This window comes from Rhinatrema bivittatum, chromosome 4, assembly GCF_901001135.1.
Source record: "Rhinatrema bivittatum chromosome 4, aRhiBiv1.1, whole genome shotgun sequence".
Classification (NCBI taxonomy): Eukaryota; Metazoa; Chordata; class Amphibia; order Gymnophiona; family Rhinatrematidae; genus Rhinatrema; species Rhinatrema bivittatum.
This window is the reverse complement of record NC_042618.1, coordinates 244615291-244637085: the sequence shown is the minus strand read 5'-3', so window position 1 is coordinate 244637085 and position 21795 is coordinate 244615291.

Genomic DNA, 21795 nt, shown 5'->3' with positions numbered 1-21795 from the left:
CATATCAGCTCACTACTGCCACCTCTGGTGGTTTTACTATCCTGTCTAATAAAAGAACTATCTGTGTCTGTCTCCATACCCAAGCCTAACTGGTGGTCCCTCTCAGGATATCCTCCTGGGGGCGCTGTCATCTGCCATCGGCCCAAGGATTCACCTATTTACATTCCTTTCCAGCTGAGTATCCTCTCTAGCACTCCGCTGGTACAGATTGCCAACTCAGCAGTCTATATCATAACAAGATTGCTAGTTCTACCTATGGAGCATATCAGATTGCTAAACTCCTCCTTCCACGGGAGCCAGTCCCTAACAGATTGCAACTCCACATGATGACTCATAACATTGCTAACTCCTCCATCTACAGGAGTATCCAGCAGTAGATTACAATAGATTGCTAACTCCTCCCCTCTGGAGGAGCAAAACCCAACACATATACAGGCTTCTCACTCCCATGCTGTGTCTCACACACATCCATTTTTCACTCCTATGCTAGCTCTCTCCACATGCACAGGCTTCTCATTCCCATAATCACTTTCTTTCTCTCTCACACACACATACCAGTCATGCTCACATACCAGATTCTGTCTCTCACATACCAATCATCTCCTGACCAGTCTTTCTCTTACACACACACACACACACACACCAGTCACCTTCCTGAACAGTCTCTCTCTCTCATGCACACACACACACAGGCTTCCCACTCCCATGTTCTATCATACATATACAGGCTTCTCACTCCCATGCTATGTCTCACACACAGTCATGTTTCTCACTCCTATGCTAGCTCTCTCCACATGCACAGGCTTCTCATTCCCACAATCACTTTCTCTCACACATACACACAGTCCAGTCATCTCCCTGACCAGTCACTTCCATTGTCTCTCCTATATACACACACATCACCTCTCTGACCAGTTTCTCTCAATCACACACTGTTATGGTTACATGTGTTTTGGTGGATCCTTGGGTGCTGTGGAGATGACCAAACCCACGGGGAGGAGCCCCGGGGAGGAGCCACAGCACTGGGCTAGACTCATACATACAAAACACAAATAGTTCTTTATTTAGATAGCTTGAAGAGAGCCACCAATGAAGGTCCTATGACTGGAAGTGCTTATTATGATGGTTCTATATTTATGCATGGTTTATTTATAACCTAAGGAAAGGTTTTGGAGTTTTGACTGTGCATATACATGATAAATAAGATGACCTTTGATAGGAGAAGTCTCTAAGGGAGTGATAGGAATTATAAAGCTATATTAATTTGATGAATAGGAAGACTAAAAGGGTAATATGGTCTTTTTCTGCCATCTTGTTTCTATGTTTCTATATTTCTTTTGGCAAATACTTTCATTTAGTTTAGTGAGATCAATACAATGTTATGCTCGGGCTTGTGGACCCTTGGGCTGACGTGAGGATGGAATACCTTGCGGAAGTCCCGTAGGCTCTCATGCCGGGTGGCGGGGTAGAACAAGAGGCGGGACCAGCTGGCCCTTGGCACTGGGGCTGAGGCGAATATCGAGGCGATGAAGCAACGAGGAGAGGCGCTGTGTCTTCACCACTGGTGGTCTGCGGTCCCCCCGGGAGGAGCCCGTAGGGACCCGACCGCTGGGACTTAGGTGGACCTAGGGAGGTCAGAGCAATGGTGCAAAGGCCAACTGGAGCTTCACCCTGGAAGCCCGCGGTCCCCCCAGGAGGAGCCCGTAGGGACCCGGGCCGCTGGGACTTAGGTGGGCCTTTGGTGACGGAGTCTTGGAGGGGTCCTAGGTCGAGTGCCAGAGGGTCGTCGCTCACCAGTCCGAAGTCGTGCACCAGAGAATCGCCGCTTGCCAATCCGAAGTCAGGAACCAGAGAATCGCCGCTTGCCAATCCGAAGTCAGGAACCAGAGAATCACCGTAAGCCAATCCGAAGTCAGGAACCAAAAACACCAAGACGAAAACAGGAACCAGCGTCCAAGTACAAGGAACTTGCCAAGGCAAGCAGACTAGACAGCGATGGGACGTTGCCGAGTCAAGGAATGAGCAGAGGAAGCCTCCCTATATACTTCCTCTGTTCTGGATCATTGGAAACAGGTGAGTCTAGTTAAAGGGACCAGGTCCCTTTAAATGCAAATGAGTTGACGGCGGCCATCTTGGATCTCATGGCGGTGGCCATCTTGATCTCCCCGGTGGAGGAGAGATGCCGCTGAAGGAAGCAGGGCGGCTTCCCCTGCAGCGGACAGCACGGGCCCGAGTCGGAGCCCTCCCCCGGGGCTTTCCTGGTGCTGAGAGTCAGGTAGGGGAACGCGGTCGTGGGGCGCCATGGCCACGGAGCACAACAGTACTCCCCTCTTTAGGGCGTCTCCCTGGAGGCCAGGGTTTAGCTGGGTGGTCCTTGTGGAACTGCTCCAGCAAATTCCGGTCCAGGATGTTGGCCAGGGGTTCCCAGGTGTTCTCCTCGGGGCCGAACCCCTCCCACGCAAGGAGATACTCCCACTTCTTCCCATGCTTCCTTATGTCCAAAACCTCACGGACTTGAAAGGTGAGGTCATCCTCAGAGGCAATAGGTTGGGGAGTCGGAGGCGTGCTGGAGGGCCACGACAACACCAGTGGCTTCAAAAGCGATACGTGGAACGTGTTGTGTATTTTAAGAGAAGGCGGCAGACGAAGCTGGTATGAGACTGTTCCAACCTGGCGAATGATAGAGAATGGTCCAATAAAACGCGGGGCCAGTCATGCTGATGGCAGCTTCAGCCGGATGAACTGGGTACTCAGCCATACCTTCTGACCTGGCTTGAACGGGGGGTAAGGTCTTCTCCGCCGATCTACATATTTCTTGGCGGCTTGGCTGGCTTGGACCAAAGCACGTCGCGTGGTGACCCATGAGTGGTGTAGCTCATCTGCTGACAGTTGAGCTACCAGGGACGTAACCTGAATGGGAACAGGCAGCGGTGGGCGTGGCTGTTTCCCATATACAATCTGAAAGGGCGAAGAGCCGGTCGCAGATGAAAGGTGTGAGTTGAGCGTGAACTCTGCCCAGGGTAGCAGACTGGACCAATTATCTTGTTTATCGTTGACGTAGAGTCGAAGGAATTGTTTTAGCGTCTGGTTTGTCCGTTCCGGAGCGGAATGATGGAGGGCTGCTATCTCAAAAAAATAAAAAAATAAAAACAGGGGTGGGTAAGAGTATGGGGTAAGGGTGTGGCCTGCTTGTTACAGCGGTTGCTACCCCTAATTGAGCTGGACGTTCACTTGAATGCAGATACGGAGCTGCTCTCTAAATTGGTGGTGAGGTGGAGGAGAATTAGGGCTGGAGGGTACTGGAAGCCAATAGTAACAGGTGGGAGAGAAAAAAAAGGGGAAAAAAATGGATAAAGTGCGTAGCTCGCTGGGCAGACTAGATGGGCCGTTTGGTCTTCTTCTGCCGTCATTTCTATGTTTCCATTAGACTGAGGGTGGTATGCCGAGGTATAATCCAAGGTAACATCAAATTTTTGGCAAAGGGCCCTCCAAAAGCGGGCGGTGAACTGAGGTCCCCTATCGGATAAGATACTTTTAGGCAGACCGTGCAAGCGAAAGATATGCTGCACGAAAAGTTGAGCCAGCTGAGGGGCAGTTGGCAGCCCTGGAAGGGGCACGAAATGTGCCATCTTACTAAAACAGTCCACTACCACCCATATGACTGTGTTGCCACTGGACATAGGTAGGTCGACCACGAAGTTGGTGGCCACGTGAGTCCATGGCTCCGTGGGTGCTGGTAGCGGCTGGAGTAGACCTGGGGTTGCGGCATGGATCTTCTTGTGCCAAGCACATACCTGGCAGGACTCCACGTAGGCCCGAACATCCCGGTTGACTTTAGGCCACCAATAGTACCTGCGTAGGTTTTGTAAAGTCCGGGTTTGTCCAGGGTGGCCCGAGCAACAGGAGTCATGGGCCCAAGCGAGGACGTGTTTGCGCAGATGCTGAGGGACCAAGGTCTTCCCTGGAGGGATGGTCGTGGTAGCAGACAGGAGGACCCAAGATGGTTCAATGATGAAGCGCGGTTCCTCCGTTCCTTCTGTAGATTCGAAGACGCGTGAGAGGGCATCGGCCTTGACATTCTTACCCGTGGGTCTATAGCGAAGGACGAAGTTGAACCTTGTGAAGAATAGAGCCCAGCGAGCCTGCCGTGGATTAAGTCGTTGAGCCCGCTGCAGGTACTCTAAGTTTTTGTGATCCGTATAGACCGTAAATTGGTGCTGTGCCCCCTCTAGCCATGGCCGCCATTCCTCCAAGGCTACCTTTATCGCCAAGAGTTCCTTATCTCCTATGGCGTAGTTGCGTTCGGCCGGGGAGAATTGACGGGAGAGGAAGGCACATGGGCGTAGTTTGTGCCTTTCAGAGGTCTGGCTCAGAACGGCACCAATGCCTTCTGAAGATGCGTCCACCTCAATGACAAACGGCCGCTGTGGATCCGGGTGTCGAAGGCACGGCTGTAACAAGAATGCCTCCTTGAGGCAGCAAAAGGCGGCTTCTGCCGCAGGAGGCCATTTTTTAGGGTCCGCGCCTTTCCGGGTCAGGGCAGTCATCGGGGCAACGATGGTTGCATAATGCGGGATGAAAGATCTGTAATAGTTAGCGAAACCCAGAAACCTCTGGAGTGCCTTGAGTCCTGACGACTGCGGCCATTCTCGAATGGCCTTCAGTTTCTGTGGGTCCATGCGAAATCCTTCTTTGGAGACTATGTACCCCAGGAAGGGAAGGGACTCTTGTTCGAAAAGACACTTTTCCAGCTTCGCATATAATTTATTTTCTCTGAGACGCTGTAGTACTTGGATGACGTGCTGGCGGTGAGCGGAGAGGGTATCTGAAAATATCAGAATGTCGTCCAGATATACGACCACACATTGGTACAGGAGGTCACGTAGTATTTCATTCATAGTGTCCTGGAACACTGCGGGGGCATTGCAGAGCCCGAACGGCATTACCAAATATTCATAGTGGCCGTCTCGGGTATTGAAGGCCGTCTTCCATTCATCACCCTCTTTGATGCGGATCAAGTTGTAAGCTCCCCGGAGATCAAGCTTGGAGAAGATCTGTGCTCCTTGCAAGTGGTCGAAGAGCTCCGAAATGAGGGGTAGCGGATATCGGTTCTTGACCGCTATAGCATTCAAGCCCCTATAATCAATGCACGGACGCAGACTCCCGTCCTTCTTGGCGACGAAGAAGAAACCCGCTCCTGCGGGGGACTGGGATTTCCGGATAAATCCTCTCTTCAGATTTTCCTCAATATATTCATTCATGGCCTGCGTCTTGGCCGGAGAAAGGGCATAGGTGTGTCCTCGAGGAGGCTCTGTCCCTGGGAGGAGCTTGATGGCGCAGTCAAAGGATCGATGCGATGGCAGTATTTCGGCCTGTTGTTTAGAGAAAACGTCAGAGTATGCAGCATAAGGAGCGGGTAGGCCTGGGAGACTGGTGGAGGCTATGGAGCAGGATGCTGGCGCCACGGAGTGGAGACAATTGCCGTGGCAATTCGGTCCCCAACGAGCCAGCTGCAGTGTCCTCCAATCAAACTGGGGCTCATGATCCTGGAGCCACGGAAGTCCTAGGACAATTGGGTGGATGGAATATTCCAGGACATAGAACGAGATTTGTTCCTGGTGCAGGGCCCCAGCTCTGAGCTGGACAGGAGGCGGGAAGCCTCCCTATATACTTCCTCTGCTCTGGATCATTGGAAACAGGTGAGTCTAGTTAAAGGGACCAGGTCCCTTTAAATGCAAATGAGTTGACGGCGGCCATCTTGGATCTCATGGCGGCGGCCATCTTGATCTCCCCGGTGGAGGAGAGATGCCGCTGAAGGAAGCAGGGCGGCTTCCCCTGCAGCGGACAGCATGGGCCCGAGTCAGAGCCCTCCCCCGGGGCTTTTCTGGCGCTGAGAGCCAGGTAGGGGAACGCGGTCGTGGGGCGCCACGGCCGCGGAGCACAACATACAAATCCATGCTTCCCATTTGGTTTTGAAATGACCACCATGCCTGCACACTAATCAGTTGGGATATCTACTTTTTTAAATAAATCCTATTTGTTGCATAATCTAATTCTTTTTCCTTGGTCAACCTGACTGGTTAGGTATAGCCCATGGACTGGGTTGAGAAGCACTGTGCTAGAGAAATATTGGATTTCTTCTAGGTGGAGTAAATAGGTTGTCAATATGTTTAACCCATGTTAAATGCACTTAATGCAGGTAAATGGGCTTCTGAGAATTGATACCATAGTATGTTACATTTACATTTTCCATTGAAAATTACCTTGTAAAAACCACCTCTTTGCGACCACTCTTAAAATGTGTACATTATTATTTCTATACATGGCCTCCTATAGGCCACTTCCTCATATAGACTCTCAAGAGGACACATTTCTGGCAGTTGATCTTACTAAGATCAATATCAAAAGCCATTTAGACGGATAATTGAAAAGTTATCCGTCTAAATGGCTAAACCAGCATATTTAAAGTCTTATCCAGCTAAATTCTAGCCAGATATGTCAAGGTCATTCCAGGGGCAGACAGGAGTGACATAAGTTAACCTGCTAACTCTGATATTTGGAGTTAGCTGGTTAACTTATGTAGCAAACTCTGGTCATGCCACTGACCTGACCTATAAAAGCTGGATAAACATATCATGCTAACTTTAAGATAGCTGGGTATATGCAGTGGTGCAACCGTGCCTCTGAGTGTACCCTACTAGTGAGCCAGATAACTTTATTGGCTATCTACCCGAGTCACTCAGCGGTTGAATATTGCACCCCCCCATGTTTTTAAGTCAAAAATCCCCACCTCCATACGTGTGTCTTTGTTTTGTGTCTGTCTTTAGTAGATTGTAAGCTTCAAGAAGTAAGGACTGTCTGTTATGTGTCTAAAGCACTGTGTACATCTGGTAGCACTATACAAATAGCAGTAATATACATTTCTAAACATGAAAGCTTCATGTTGTACAATATTGTGATAACAATGTCAACCTTTGAAACATTGTACTGTGAGAACTCGTTTATGAGTATTCTGTCGGAAGTTAGAAGGAAGAAATGATGAAGAGAAAGGTATGGAAAAATCATATCTTGTTTGGAAAATAAATCAAAGTAGTAAGAAAAGATTAATGATTTGAAAGTCTGCAGTTTCTAGAGCAGAAAAGTGGTCACTTTGTATCTGATGGCTGGACATCTGTTAAGTTATGCTTGTCTTTGCTACTCCAATTCACGCCTTTCTGTACTACCTTTAATTTTCCTCAGTTATATGGCATACAAGCTTATAAGACCACACATTTTAAAACAAATCAGCATTCTTGTGCATTTCATAGGACTATAACATTCATTGAATAATAGTTGGACACAATTGACTTTCAGGCAAAGAAAGGTTTTGATAGTCATAAATATAAATGTTTAAAATATTTTTAGTTAATCTAATAAAATATAATTTATGAAAAAACTAGACATGATAGAGTACAAGGAGCAATAAATAGTTTAAAAAAAAAATTCAGTCATGGCAAGATATTTGGCATGTTTGTGGATATGAGCACCATGACCCATCGGAAACACTTGATGTCAGAGAACAAAGGCACAAGGCAGAGGTTGATAAAATGATTCACATTAAACTCAAACTCCAAACTGGGAAGGTCTGCATGATCACAGCAGAAATGAGAAAAGCAGTAAATTAATTAAGAGAAACCCAAGCCATTAACCTTCATGATTCAGGCTATTTACAGCTTGATTTTGCAGGTCTTGAACTTTGTCCTTTTCAGATGGACATATTTACAGATTCACCTTTATATTTGAGTATCAAAGGATGTTCATTGTCTTCGAATACTTTCAAATCTTGATTTGAAGCAAGGTTAGAGGAGGTTACCCATCTCTAGGAACCAAAATTTAGGAAGAATATTAAAAATAATGCGAGAAGCCTGCTATAAGAATTTCATGTCTACGGAAAAAAGTGGACTTCAGATTTCATCAGCTTGATCTGCCAAATAAACGAGGTGAAATAAGTTCCTATATACATGCTCATTGTTTTGTTATTTTTTTTGTTGCTAAAAATATGTTTGGTAAATCTTTAAAAAATGTTTCAGTTAACATATGTTCATAATCTAGATCTAACCCAAACTAACAGAAGAAAAAAAAAAACCAAACAAAAATACCATAGTTGCACAATGTTTTGTCTGCCACATTTTCCTTCAGCTTATTTATATTAGTTATTTTTAGCAGAATTGAAACAGTAACCTCCAATCTGCTGAGTGATTGCAAATAATATTTAATTCATTATCGATTGTGTATTTAGTTCACACTTTTTCATTGGTAGCTTAAGGTAATTTACATTCAGGTACTGTAGGTATTTTCTTTTCCCCAGAGGGCTCACAATCTAAGGGACCGATGCAATACAATGCACTCAGCCGAGTGCACTGTATAACCCGCAGTCAGACGTGGGTTAAATAGGCGCTAATCCACCCCCTAATGCAATAGGGGGATTAGCGCCTATTTAATGCGCGTCCCAAGTGGAGTGAATGGGATAGCGCTCATCACGTGCAAATGCATGTGAATGAGGCTATTACTCATTCACTCCAAATGCAAAAAAAAAAATGTGCATCTCAAAACTCGGAGACTGCAGATGGCTACAACCTCTCATGCTCACCTCTTTTTTTTCCCCACTCCATCAAGTCTGGGAAGAATGGCGGTCTCTGCCAATCCCCGCTGACCTCTCCGGTGTTCCTGGGACAGCGTGGGCACTGCCGACCGCCATCTTGGACCCGGAATTACCTAGATGTGCATGCGCAAGGGCCTCTTTTGAAGACGTCACGGCGGGAACCTCAGGGGCATCCCCTCCCGATGACGTCAACTCACTTGTGTATTTAATCCGACCAGCCCTTTCCTTCTTTGAGTTAGCAAGGAGTTCCATCTTGCTGAATTCTCGTCATTCAAGGACTTCCTGTTCCTGACTTGGTCTCGGCATCTAAATGCTGTGAGTACCCACTTCTCGGGGGCTCCCCTGAGTTCCCGGTTATCTGCCCCTCGGAGGGCCTACCTGCCTGACTGCTACTAAACTTGCTTCTCAGGTCTCTCTCTCTCTCCAGGAACCATCTATTGTGAGTACCTCTACTGACTTCTACTATATGAACTGTACTGAGGATTCCACACGGTGTACCCCGAACCCCAGGCCACTACCGCCTTTCTTCAGTAGAAGCCATTAAGCTTTCCTACACTGCAGAATATCTACACACCAACTACAGGAGCCACTTCCGGGTTCCGGCATCTCTACCAGTTCTTTAACATCTACTGTACAGACATTCTCGGCATACCCCACTCCGCAGGGCACTACTGAATCTGTTTTCCTGAGGTGCCTACTAGAGATGTGAATCGTGTGATCGATCGTCTTAACGATCGATTTCGGCTGGGGGGGGAGGGAATCGGATCGTCGCGGTTTTGTTTTTTTAAATATCGTGTAAATCGTAAATCGGGGGAGGGCGGGAAAACCGGCACACTAAAACATCCCTAAAACCCACCCCGACCCTTTAAAATAAATCCCCCACCCTCCCAAACCCCCCCAAAATGTCTTAAATTACCTGGGGTCCAGTGGGGGGGTCCCGTTGTGATCTTCCACTCTCGGGCCACGGGTGCAAAGGTAGCGCCGACGCCATTTTGGTTCCTGTCCCCCAACGTCACGAGCACAGAATATACCCAGATAAGTTTAAAATTAGCCAGATAAGATAATCGGCTAAGTTTAGCCCTGCTTAATAGCAGGTCTAAAGTTAAACGGTTACCTTAGCCAGATAAGATTGAATATTTCTACTTATCTAACTATGTTACCTGGTTGAATAGCTCCTCCCAATTACACCTCTTTTAGATTTTAGCTGAAAATGACTTATTTGGCTAAAATCCAGCTGGATAAGAGGCTAAATGTACCAAAACTTGCCGTTTAGATGGATACCTGTTATTCATCTAAATGGCTTTTGAATATTTACCTCAAAATAATAAGAGATGGGACACTACCTCAGAGGATTCAAACTTTGAAAGAAATAAAACCTGGGCACTTTGGGGCAGATTTTCAAAGCACAGGGGGTTGGGGGTTGAGGGGGTGTTACTTGCGCGGACCTATTTTATAAAGGCTCTGTAACGCGTGTAAAGATCCGGGATGCGTCTAACTCCCGGGCTCTGAAAAAGGGGCTGGGTGGTTTGGGGCGGGGTGCAGCCAGAAGCCTTCGGCACAGCGGCCATTTGCAGGCTGCTGGCGCGTGCAACTTGCGCCTGCCTGGAGCAGGCGCAAAAGGTAAAACAAAGGTCGGGGGGGGGGAGGGTTAGGGGAAGGGGAAGGGAGGTTAGGTTAGGGGGTTAGGAAGTTCCCTCTGAGGCCCTGGATGGAGGCCAATTCCTCTCCTCCTCTCCCCTTCCTCCTCCTTTTCCTCAGAATGGCTGAAAGTCATCCTCTCCTTGGATCTTGATGATCACAGGTTCCTTTTGTGTGAAGGTAACCTCTCCTATTGGATGAAAGAGCAGAAATTAAATTAGCTTAACTGAGTCCCAAGTTATTGGGTACTCCAAACTTAAATAAATAAAAGACTATAGATTGGATTGGGAGGGTGGAAAGAAACTTCCTTCCAAATAAAAGGCTCCATGGAGTCATCATCTCAAATGATAGAAAAGAAGAGGACAGACAAGGCATGTTGCCTCCACAACCAAAAATAGAGAATCCACCAGATTAAATGGTAGTCAGGCTATATAAGGTAGAGGGAGACATCCATTACTAACTTCCACATGAAGAAGCTGTAAACCCACTAAATTACTACTCTGTCTCTCCCCACCCAAATGATATTTCCTGACTACATTCTAGTAAGGAACTAACAGGATCCCTATACTTCAATTCTTGGAATCCCAATAGTTCCTCCTCAGTGTTATGAATCACTTGAAGTCAGCCCTCTTTAAGTCCAAAATCCTACTCTTAGTATGGTTCAGATCAGAGTTCAATATTGGACCACCAGTGATCATTAGACCCCAGGTTTTCCCCATACTATGAGGGCAATGATATTCTTTCTTTTGTCTCAGTATCAGATCCAGTATTAGGATTCTTAACAGCATATTTTTGGACTGAACAATTCAGATTTTGGACAATTTGTACAGTGTTCGATTTCATTTTTAATGTTCAGTTGTTTTAATAGAAGATGTATAATGTTTGGTCCTCAAGGGGCACAAATTAGTCAGGTCCTCTGGGTAATCTTAGTATGCAAATTGATCTGTTTCATGGCCAAGTATCCTTAAACACAGACCTGTAGTGTTTGTGGCCCTTGAGAAACAAGGAAGTGATATTGCCTCTATGTAAATCCTTGGTGAGATCTCATTTGGAATACTGTGTACAATTCTGGAGACTATCCCTTCAAAAAGATGTACATCAAATAGAGTCAGTCTAATGGGCGGCTACTAAAATGGTCAATGGTCTGCATCATAAATTATATGGGGACAGAATTAAAGATGTAAACATAGTTACTATGGAGGAAAGAAGGGAAAGGGGAGATATGACAGAGACATTTAAATACATCTAAGGAATAAATACACAGGAGGCAGGCCTCTATCAATGGAAAGCAGGATCTAGAGTGAGGGTTCAGGGTATGAGGGTAAAGAATTAGACTTAGGAGGGTGCATGTGTGGATGTGGTGGAGACAAGGACATTCAAGAAAATGTGGGAAAAGCATAGAAGATCTGAGGGGAAAGGAAGGGATTAAAAAGCTACTTAGGAGGTGTGGATGGTAGGATTACCAACTGGCTTCAGATTTTCAGGACATATTGATCCAGTCCTGGTTTTACTCCTTTGTTTTTCTTAGGGAATGCAATAGGAAAATCAGAATAAGTCCCAGCATGCAATGGGGTAAATCCAGGTCTTGAAAATCTGGAGCCAGTTGGCAACCCTAGTGGATGGGCAGACTGAATGGACCCTATAGTCTCTGTCAGCTGTCATATTTTATGTTTCTATGCAGCTTTTATGCAGTCAAGATACTATAGGCCTTGCTCTAGAGTTATTGAATCCTTTATGAAAAGGCCCTTGGCCATGTAGTCTGCTTTTTCACTGCAAGCCTGAGGCTGTTTTACTAGGATTAGTAGAAAATAACCTGTTGCACCTAAATATAGCAAGTCCTCTTAATGCATGGAAGTTATGTTCAGAAGAAAAGAAATGAAAAAAAAGTCCTAATTACAGTTTACTATAGACTACCATTGAATAGATTCCGCAAAGTCATGGACCTACTATGTATTACTGTTTATAGAATAGTTTTTCTTCTAGGTATTGCAAGGATTTCCTTAATTTTCCCAAATCCAAACCAAATTTGAGTCTTTTGTTATTATAATATATTTTGATTTGATTTTGTGTATATGTATTTTGTGTTGTATAGCTGATGAGTTAATTCTATGTTGGTGTAATTTTATATCCTTTTATAAGCTGTTTTGTTCAAACCAATTTTCTAAAGGTAGGGGGTATAAAAATCAGAATACTGTTTTGCAGAAATGAAAAGTCTGCAGCATAATTATCTTCACATTTAACCTCGCTCAGTTTTACACTGTGAATACTATTGCAACCTCTTTCTGGGCCTCACCTTTGGATAAAAGGGCTCCTCTTGATACTGAGGCAGAGTCCCTGACTCACTAACATCAAACTGGTGTGGATTCTTTGATTTGGGGGGGGGGGGGGAGAGATTAACCTGTGAGACCCAACGATTTAACTATGCCCAGATCTATTTGTCCATCTAAAGTCCCAATCCCAAGATCATTTGCCAATACTACTGTCTCAAACCAATCATAACCCTACTAGACTTTTAATATTGTTTTGAGTTATACCCTTGGGTTTTTTTCATCAATTCATGATCCTAGTTTTGTTTTCCCTTGTTTCAATGTAATTGCACTCTCTGAGGCACTGTTACTGATACAATGTAAACCGAATTGATTTGTAACCTCTTACAAGAATTTTGGTATATAAAACTGTTAAATAAATAAATAAATAAATCTGAGTGCCAATACGACAATAGTCAGAACTTGCAAGTGTTCCAACATAACTTTTACAGAATCAATTCTTCCATAGAAATAATTTGGCACATCAAACATTTCTTTTATATTGCATCCATAATGTAAACTGAAGCATAAAATATGATTGTGTGTTCCCATGATTTTGGGTTCCCTCTATAATCTGCTAAATTTCAGAGCTGCTTCTATGGTAGCTGGCAAGCTTCATTCCTTTTCCTGAGGTTTCCTCTTGTTGAAAGCTTGAATATACTGCTTGATCCTGAAACTCAACTCCATTCTTCTCGTCCTTGTTGTTTCTTATGGGCATTTCCTCTCTGTATCTACTGGGTGAGACCAGACAGGTAGCTCAATGGTTTTCTCTTCCACTGTGGCACAAGATTGGCACTCGTGCCTTCTTACAATTTTTGCAATATTGGCAATGAGTCTCTCAAGCTGAGTGACACATAGGTGAAACAAAAGGTTTATAAAAAATGAAAGGCAACCTCCAGCCAACAAAAACAAAACTTCTTACCAAACGTACTCCCAGGTCCTGTCCGGCAAATGACCAAGACAGAAACCCAAGAAGCTTTCATCCAAAACTCAGGTAACCTTTCAGTTCTCTCCTAGAAAAGAAGGATGGAGAAAAACTTCCTTTTAAAACAAAATTTAAAAAAGACAGAAAACTAGCCACTGTATGTGAACTAGTAAATCTATTGCCCATTACTTAGGCTTCTCACCAAGGCTTTGGGCCTGCAGTCAAATATAGAGGAGCAGGATGAAAAAAACTCCTGCTCGCTCAAGATCCAACTCAAAAATCCATAAAAACCACTAGGGATCACTTTGTAATTTAGAAAAAGGTTTGAACCTTTGCAGCAGCCTCCCTTGCAGGTGCTGTGGACAGATGGTACATTACACTGACTAGCGTGACCCTACTATAGGAACATACTCATTAGTAATATTCCCAAGGGGGCCTTATACTATAAAATAAAACTTCGGTTGAAATCTTAATCTGAACTTCCAATATGCTTAGAGTGCAGAAAACCAAACAACAGTCTCCTCAAGGTTCCATGTTTACCACTTGACTTTTTTACTAATGGGGCATCATCTTGCAACCCATTTACAAGCTGCATGGGCCCATTGTTTACTTATACTTCACAGGTGGAGAATTGCTGAATTATAGCATCCAGTAAACTGGATAGTACTTAAAAACAATGGGGCAGATTTTTAAAAAGTATGCCCACGTGTACTTTTGTTCGCGCAACCGGCGCAAACAAGAGTACGCCGGATTTTAATAGATATGCGTGTAGCCGCACGTATCATTTAAAATCCAGGGTCGGCGCGAGCATGGCGCGCACAAAATCAGCAACCTACACACACCAAGCCGGCAGGCTGCCTCCGTTCCCTCCGAGGCCGCTCCGAAATCGGAGTGGCCTCAATCGGAGCGGCCTCGGAAGGAACTTTCCTTCCACCTCCCCACACCTTGCCCTCCCTTCCCCTACCTAACCCATCCCCCAGCCCTATCTAAACCCCCCCTACCTTTGTTTGAAAAGTTACGCCTGTCTTAACTCGCGCGCACCGGCCAGCCGCCGGCGTGCGATTCCCCGGCCTGGGAGCAGTTTTGAAGGCCTCGGCCAAGCCCCCAAAATGCCCCCGGGCCAGAACCACACCCACGGCCGCGCCTCTGGATGACGTGCCACCGTGACATCCCCCCGACACGCCCCCCCCCCCCCAGGAAAGCCCCGGGACTTACACGGGTCCCGGGGCTTGTGCGCGCCGCCGAGCCTATTCAACATAGGCTCGGCGCGCGCAGGGGGAGCTTGGGGCAGGTTTTCGGGGGGTACGCGCGTATCCCTTTCAAAATCTGCCCCAATATGTTTCTCCCAGCAATAAAGGAGCCTACTCTATGGGATGACATGTCTATGGTGAGGATCAAACCAAAAACAATACCAGGCTTTCAGTTTCTGCTTGTTTGGCCATCTAGAGCTGGGAATGCTGTGGAGTGTTCACAGCTCTTGGTGGGCAAAGTCTCAGTCATCACCCTACAATGACACCTAGTGACCAAGGTCAGTATACATGCCTACCAGGTTCTGGAGAAAGCTATGCTCTATGGCCCCTGGCATAGGATTGTTTCTACAATGGCTGGGTTAGCTAGAACTGAGGTACAAAATTGGGGATCCCTCCAAGTAGTTGAGAATAAGTACTCCTGGTGCCATAGTTAGGGCTGGCTACAGTGAGAGCACTATATGGTGGTGTGAGAGAGTGTCCCTAGTTTTCCCCTATAAACCTGTGCAGGACCAGGTTTTAGGGATGTGAATCGTGTCCTCGATCGTCTTAACGATCGATTTCGGCTGGGAGGGGGAGGGAATCGTATTGTTGCCATTTGGGGGGGTAAAATATCGTGAAAAATCGTTAAAAATCGTTAAAAATCGAAAAATCGAAAAATCGAAAAACCGGCACATTAAAACCCCCTAAAACCCACCCCCGACCCTTTAAATTAAATCCCCCACCCTCCCGAACCCCCCCCAAATAACTTAAATAACCTGCGGGTCGTTAAAAATCGAAAAATCGAAAAACCGGCACATTAAAACCCCCTAAAACCCACCCCCGACCCTTTAAATTAAATCCCCCACCCTCCCGAACCCCCCCCAAATAACTTAAATAACCTGCGGGTCCAGCGGCGGTCCGGAACGGCAGCGGTCCGGAACGGGCTCCTGCTCCTGAATCTTGTCGTCTTCAGCCGGCGCCATTTTCCAAAATGGCGCCGAAAAATGGCGGCGGCCATAGACGAAAAAGATTGGACGGCAGGAGGTCCTTCCGGACCCCCGCTGGACTTTTGGCAAGTCTCGTGGGGGTCAGGAGGCCCCCCACAAGCTGGCCAAAAGTTCCTGGAGGTCCAGCGGGGGTCAGGGAGCGATTTCCCGCCGCGAATCGTTTTCGTACGGAAAATGGCGCCGGCAGGAGATCGACTGCAGGAGGTCGTTCAGCGAGGCGCCGGAACCCTCGCTGAACGACCTCCTGCAGTCGATCTCCTGCCGGCGCCATTTTCCGTACGAAAATGATTCGCGGCGGGAAATCGCTCCCTGACCCCCGCTGGACCTCCAGGAACTTTTGGCCAGCTTGTGGGGGGCCTCCTGACCCCCACGAGACTTGCCAAAAGTCCAGCGGGGGTCCGGAAGGACCTCCTGCCGTCCAATCTTTTTCGTCTATGGCCGCCGCCATTTTTCGGCGCCATTTTGGAAAATGGCGCCGGCTGAAGACGACAAGATTCAGGAGCAGGAGCCCGTTCCGGACCGCTGCCGTTCCGGACCGCCGCTGGACCCGCAGGTTATTTAAGTTATTGGGGGGGGGGGGGGTTCGGGAGGGTGGGGGATTTAATTTAAAGGGTCGGGGGTGGGTTTTAGGGGGTTTTAGTGTGCCGGCTCACGATTCTAACGATTTATAACGATAAATCGTTAGAATCTGTATTGTATTGTGTTCCATAACGGTTTAAGACGATATTAAAATTATCGGACGATAATTTTAATCGTCCTAAAACGATTCACATCCCTACCAGGTTTATAGACACCTGGTCTACCTTAAATCCCCTTAAGGGATAATGTTCCATGGGAGAACGCTGTGGGGCAGGAGGAGCTCGGAGGGCATGACCAGCTAGAGGAACTAAGAGTGGAAGCCTAGCTGGGATAGGGTGGCCCCATCCCTCCAGGAGTTGGAGCTTCCGAACCACTCTGGGAATTGTCCGTACAAAAGATTGCGAAGGTAGGCAGTACTGGGAAGGTTATTTTGCTGTGTAAAGTTAATAAAGTGAAATTGCAAGAGAAAAGCCTGGAGTCAGAGTGTTTATTGCTCCAGCCCAGAGGATTTTGCTCAGCCAGTCCTCACAGGTGGCTCAATTCAATAAAACTCCTGTTTCCCTCTCTCCTTCCTATTCTCCAGCTCGATGCCCAGCTTAGGCTTCTTTTTCTCTCTCTCCTCCATCAGCTCTTACTCCGGTTCTCTTTCTTTCTTTCCGTTCTTCCCTTTCTTCCCCAGCTCAATCCCTAGATCTGTCCTCCCTCTATCTTAATTCAAATCCACTTTTCCTCTGTTCATCCCTCTCTCCAATATGATACCTGGTCCTCTTTTCCTCTCCCCCCCCCCTCTCTCCAGCTTAATCCCTGATCCTCTTTCCTCCTTCTGTTTTCATTCATCTTATGGATCCAACTAGGCCTTAGTTTTCCAGAAGCAGTAAGTTTGTTAATGGCACACTTCCAACAAACAAGCAGCCTTTAAAGTAAATGCAGTCATAGGAGTTCTGAAAGTGCTTCAGCCTATTTCCATATTCTCTCCATGCTGAATCATGCTTATGGTTGCAATGGAAGTAGCCATGCACGTGCCACTGGACATATCTGATCTTTGCTCTGTCTCTCTTTTCTGTTGGCAGACCAAAATGAGCCAGTTTATCTATGCTGCTCTAGTGCTGCATCTTCTGGCAGGAAAGTATCAGATTTTCAACAGACAAATCCAGGACATTTGCTCCTATGGCACCAGTAGTAAACACAGTTCTCTTCTTCTGATGCCCATCTTCCAAAATTATATTTCTTTCTACTGGTGAGCTCATTTCAGTGCTTGTGAGTTGACCTAGCATGGTCCCGCATAAAGAAGGGGCTGTCCTCATGCAATGGACAGTCCAAAAGGTGCTGTATGGTCTGTCTTTTACTCAGGGGAGGATTGAGCTATCAGGGGATCAGGCATCCTCCAGTGGGCCAGTCAAATTGTTCACATGATAAAAGGGAGTAGCATGACTTCTACTGTGTCCCTGCACTCTGGTGAATCTCCCAGAAGAGCCACCGCCGGAACCCAGCCAGTGGGGCCCAAACAGGAGAAAAGAGGCTGTGAGCTACTACCAGAGCCCAGTCTGGCGACAGCCAAAGAAGAAAAAGAGAGGCTGCAGGCCATCACCGGAGCTCAGGACACCAGTGGCCAAAGAAGAAAATGAAAGAGGATGGCTGTGGCTGATAGACAAAAAAGAGGTTGTGTGCATGTGAAAAGGAACCTGCTTTTGTGTGTGAGAATGAGATGCAGCCTGCTTGTGTGTATGATTGTGCTTGAGAGTGAGAAGGAGCCCAATTGGGTTTGTGAGAGTGAGAGCAACTTACTTTACATGTGTGTATGTGTGAGAGAGAGGAGCCTGCTTGAGTGCGTGATAGAGAGAAAGAGCCTGCGTGTGTGTGTGAGAGAGGAGCCTACTTGTGTATGTGTGAGAGTGAGAATAAACCTGTGTGTGAGAGATAAAGAAAGAAGCCTGCTAGTGTGTGTGTGTGTGTGTGTGTGTGTGAGAGAGAGAGAGAGAGGGGGGGGGGGGAGCTTGTTTATATATGTGTATGTGAGGAAGGTGAAAGTTTGTATACCTCCTTTCTCCACAGCAATCTTAGGATGACTGGAAATCAAATATTCCCAGGTATGGAGAGCAGGGAATATTTTTTTATATTTACTATTTTTAATAAGAACATAAGAAATTGCCATACTGGGTCAGACCAAGGGTTCATCAAGCCCAGCATCCTGTTTCCAACAGTGGCCAATCCAGGCTACAAGTAACTGGCAAGTACCCAAAAACTAAGTATATCCCACGCTACTGATGCTAGTAATAGCAGTGGCTATTTTCTAAGTCAATTAATAGCAGGTAATGGACTTCTCAAGAACTTATCCAATCCTTTTTTAAACACAGCTACACTAACTGCACTAACCACATCCCCTGGCAACAAATTCCAGGGTTTAATTGTGCGTTGAGTAAAAAAGAACTTTCTCTGATTAGTTTTAAATGTGCTATATCCTAACTTCATTGGGAGCCCCCTAGTCCTTCTATTATCCAAAAGAGTAAATAACTGATTCACATTTACCTGTTCTAGACCTCTCATGATTTTAAACACCTCTATCATAACCCCCCTCAGCCGTCTTTTCTCCAAGCTAAACAGCCCGTCTCTTTAGCCTTTCCTCTTAGGGGAGCTGTTCCATCCCCTTTATCAATTTGGTAACCCTTCTCTGTACCTTCTCCATCGCAACTATATCTTTCTTGAGATGCGGCGACCAGAATTGTACACAGTATTCAAGGTGCGGTCTCACCATACAGTGATACAGAGGCATTACTTGCCTATGCCTGTTTTTTTTTGTCTTTTTTATTTGTTTTGTCTTTTCCTTTTTGTTTCAATCCTTTGGTGACATCTTCTTTTCATTATCTCTCTCTATTCTGCTTCTCTTTCCTTCCCCCTTCCTCCTCCTCCTCACCTCTTCTTCCTGATTTTCTCATGTCCTGTTCTCTTTCTCTTCCCTTTCTGCTGATCTCTTTCGTTGTCAGCTATCCTCTTGCATTTTCCTCTTTCTCCTCTCTGGTTTCCCCTTCTTTCTGCTCACTCCTCTCTTCTTCCCAGAATAGCAGCCCTACAACAATTTCCAAAGCGTGTCAGGTCTTGACAACCACACAAACAAAAAGAAGCATTGGCACTTTTCTTTCAATCATTTATCATCATGTGCACAAAAAACCAGCTCTTGACTGTCTTTTTTTGAGTCTATGTATCTACTCCTCTGACAAGATCCTGAATTGGCAATTGACAGCTTTGCCCTTGAACCCAGGGTTTATAGAGTGATGTTAAGTTCCCCTTGAGAGCATAGGAAAGTTATAGATGCTTTCTTATAGACTGCTTTCCTTCTTTTTCCTTCTGCCAACCACAGCCATTGGAAGAGGAAACAAACTGTAATGCTTTTGTTTTACATCTTTCTTAACCCCATAACCTTTTTTGGCTCTGGGCCCCAACTGTATGTACCATCTTATCAATTTGAAATGACTTGGCAACATTGCTGCTTAGTCAAGAAGGCAGCTGGGAATAATCTTATCCAGTCAGCAGTTTCTAAGTACCATAAGGAAACTGGTAAGGTAGGCAATGCCCCCTAATGCCCTCCAGTAATGAAGGGCCTGACTATAGCCTTGTAGAAGCCAATTTCAAATCAGCTGGAAACTCAATGAAGCAGAAGGAATGCAGGAATTTATTAAAGTAAAGAAATGTAAAAGAACGTCTCATCTATGGATGAGGCTTAGGGTGAACATGCAATGGGTTCTGAAGGAAGGCATGATCTGTGGTCCCCTGTCAAGTACTGTTTGTGCAATGCTTAGGCTTATGAGGGGAGTAGGATGGAGGTTTAACTGGGGAAGAAACCTGAGCAGACGTAAATGAAGGTTCATGGTACTTTAGCTGTAAACCCCGTAATATAAATGGCAGAGAATAGTTTTGGGGCAGGTTCCAACTGGGCTGGAACCCAGGTGAATTTGAAGTTAAGTGAGGTCAAAATAAAGGCATGCCAATATGTTTTGCGGTACAACGACTACCATTTCAGTAAGATCACACGGTTGCTGTACAACATCACTTTTCAAAAATTAGTTCTCCACATGCACGCTTCATTGGATAATAACACAAAATACTGGGACAGGAATCCTGGCTGAATGTGTGAGAAAAAAAAGTTTTAAATTGCCTGGAAATATTCATTGCCTGTAGCAATCATAGATTTTTCCGTAGGCTGAGAGCTCATTAATCTATTTGTTCAATGTAAGTAATTTTCAAATTTCAGGTCAAGGACTATTGTAATGGTCAGAACAGACAACACCTGCTATTCTACACTCATTCGTGGACCGTTGTGGAGCTGCTTAATGTAAATGGGAAAGTTTAGCTAGACATGGAAATGGACATTCTTTATACGCCTTAGGTTGTTGAATCTTGGTCTTTGCATGGCATTGGCTCAAACAAATAGAATATATGTTCAGTGTCCAGGGAGTTTAAGAATGGACTTGTGCCAGCATTAGTGTCCCATATTAACTCAACTATAGTATTTAAGAATGCTAAAATTCTATCTGCAGGAGCTTCAGTGCATGTTTGCCTTTTTTTTTTTTTTTTTGTAAGACACAGGCCCAAGGAACATTACCTCATCTACCTAACCGGGTTTATTAATTTTGGGAAGCGTAATATCTCTGGGCTATGACACTGTGTCCTTTCCAGTTGAAAATGGCGGTCATAGTATACAGCAGTAGACTGAATGGTACATTTCTTGAAATTGTGCTTCGGTGGGTACTTACTTCATGCCCTTAAACCCAATTTTTAAACATTTGTCAGATCTCTTTATTCTTTTCATACCAGTATCCTTAATCCCACCTGATCAGCTCTCTGGCTATACAAAAAATTTTAGACTCGAGAACCATGTGGTAACACTTTGGGCAGGGCACCCTATTGTTATTTGGAGCATCCATTTCATACCAAAAGCAACAGCAGTCAGGGATGCCAGGATAGTGTCCATTTTCCATACTGATTGTTAGGATTTGTGAGTTTTGTGGACCCCTGGCCGAGGTGGAGGTTGATGTTACCTGAGGGGAGGAGCCCCACAGGTCCTCACTGTAGGGAGGCGAGGTCAGCTGCAGTAGGGACATGACTATAGTTCAGTAGAGAGAGAGGACATCTTGCGTCAATGCCACGTGATCGCAGTAGGCAGGACTAAATATATGATGTACCAGAGAAGGAACCTCCAATGCCGGTGCGCTAGGCAGGCCCCGAGGAGCGGGGAGTGCAGAGACAGGATCACTGAAGGAGTAATGCAGAGGCTGTCCCAAGGGGCGGGACAGCGTAGCAACAGAGTCTCTGGTGTGATGACGTAGAGGGTGCCCCGAAGAGTGGGGAAGCACAGAGTCAGTCTCTGATATAGTGACATAGACTGCCCCGAGGAGCAGGGAAGTGTAGTGTAAAGCCACTGGTGTAATAACGTAGAGACTGTCCCGAGGAGCGGGAAAGTGTAGAGATGGGATCT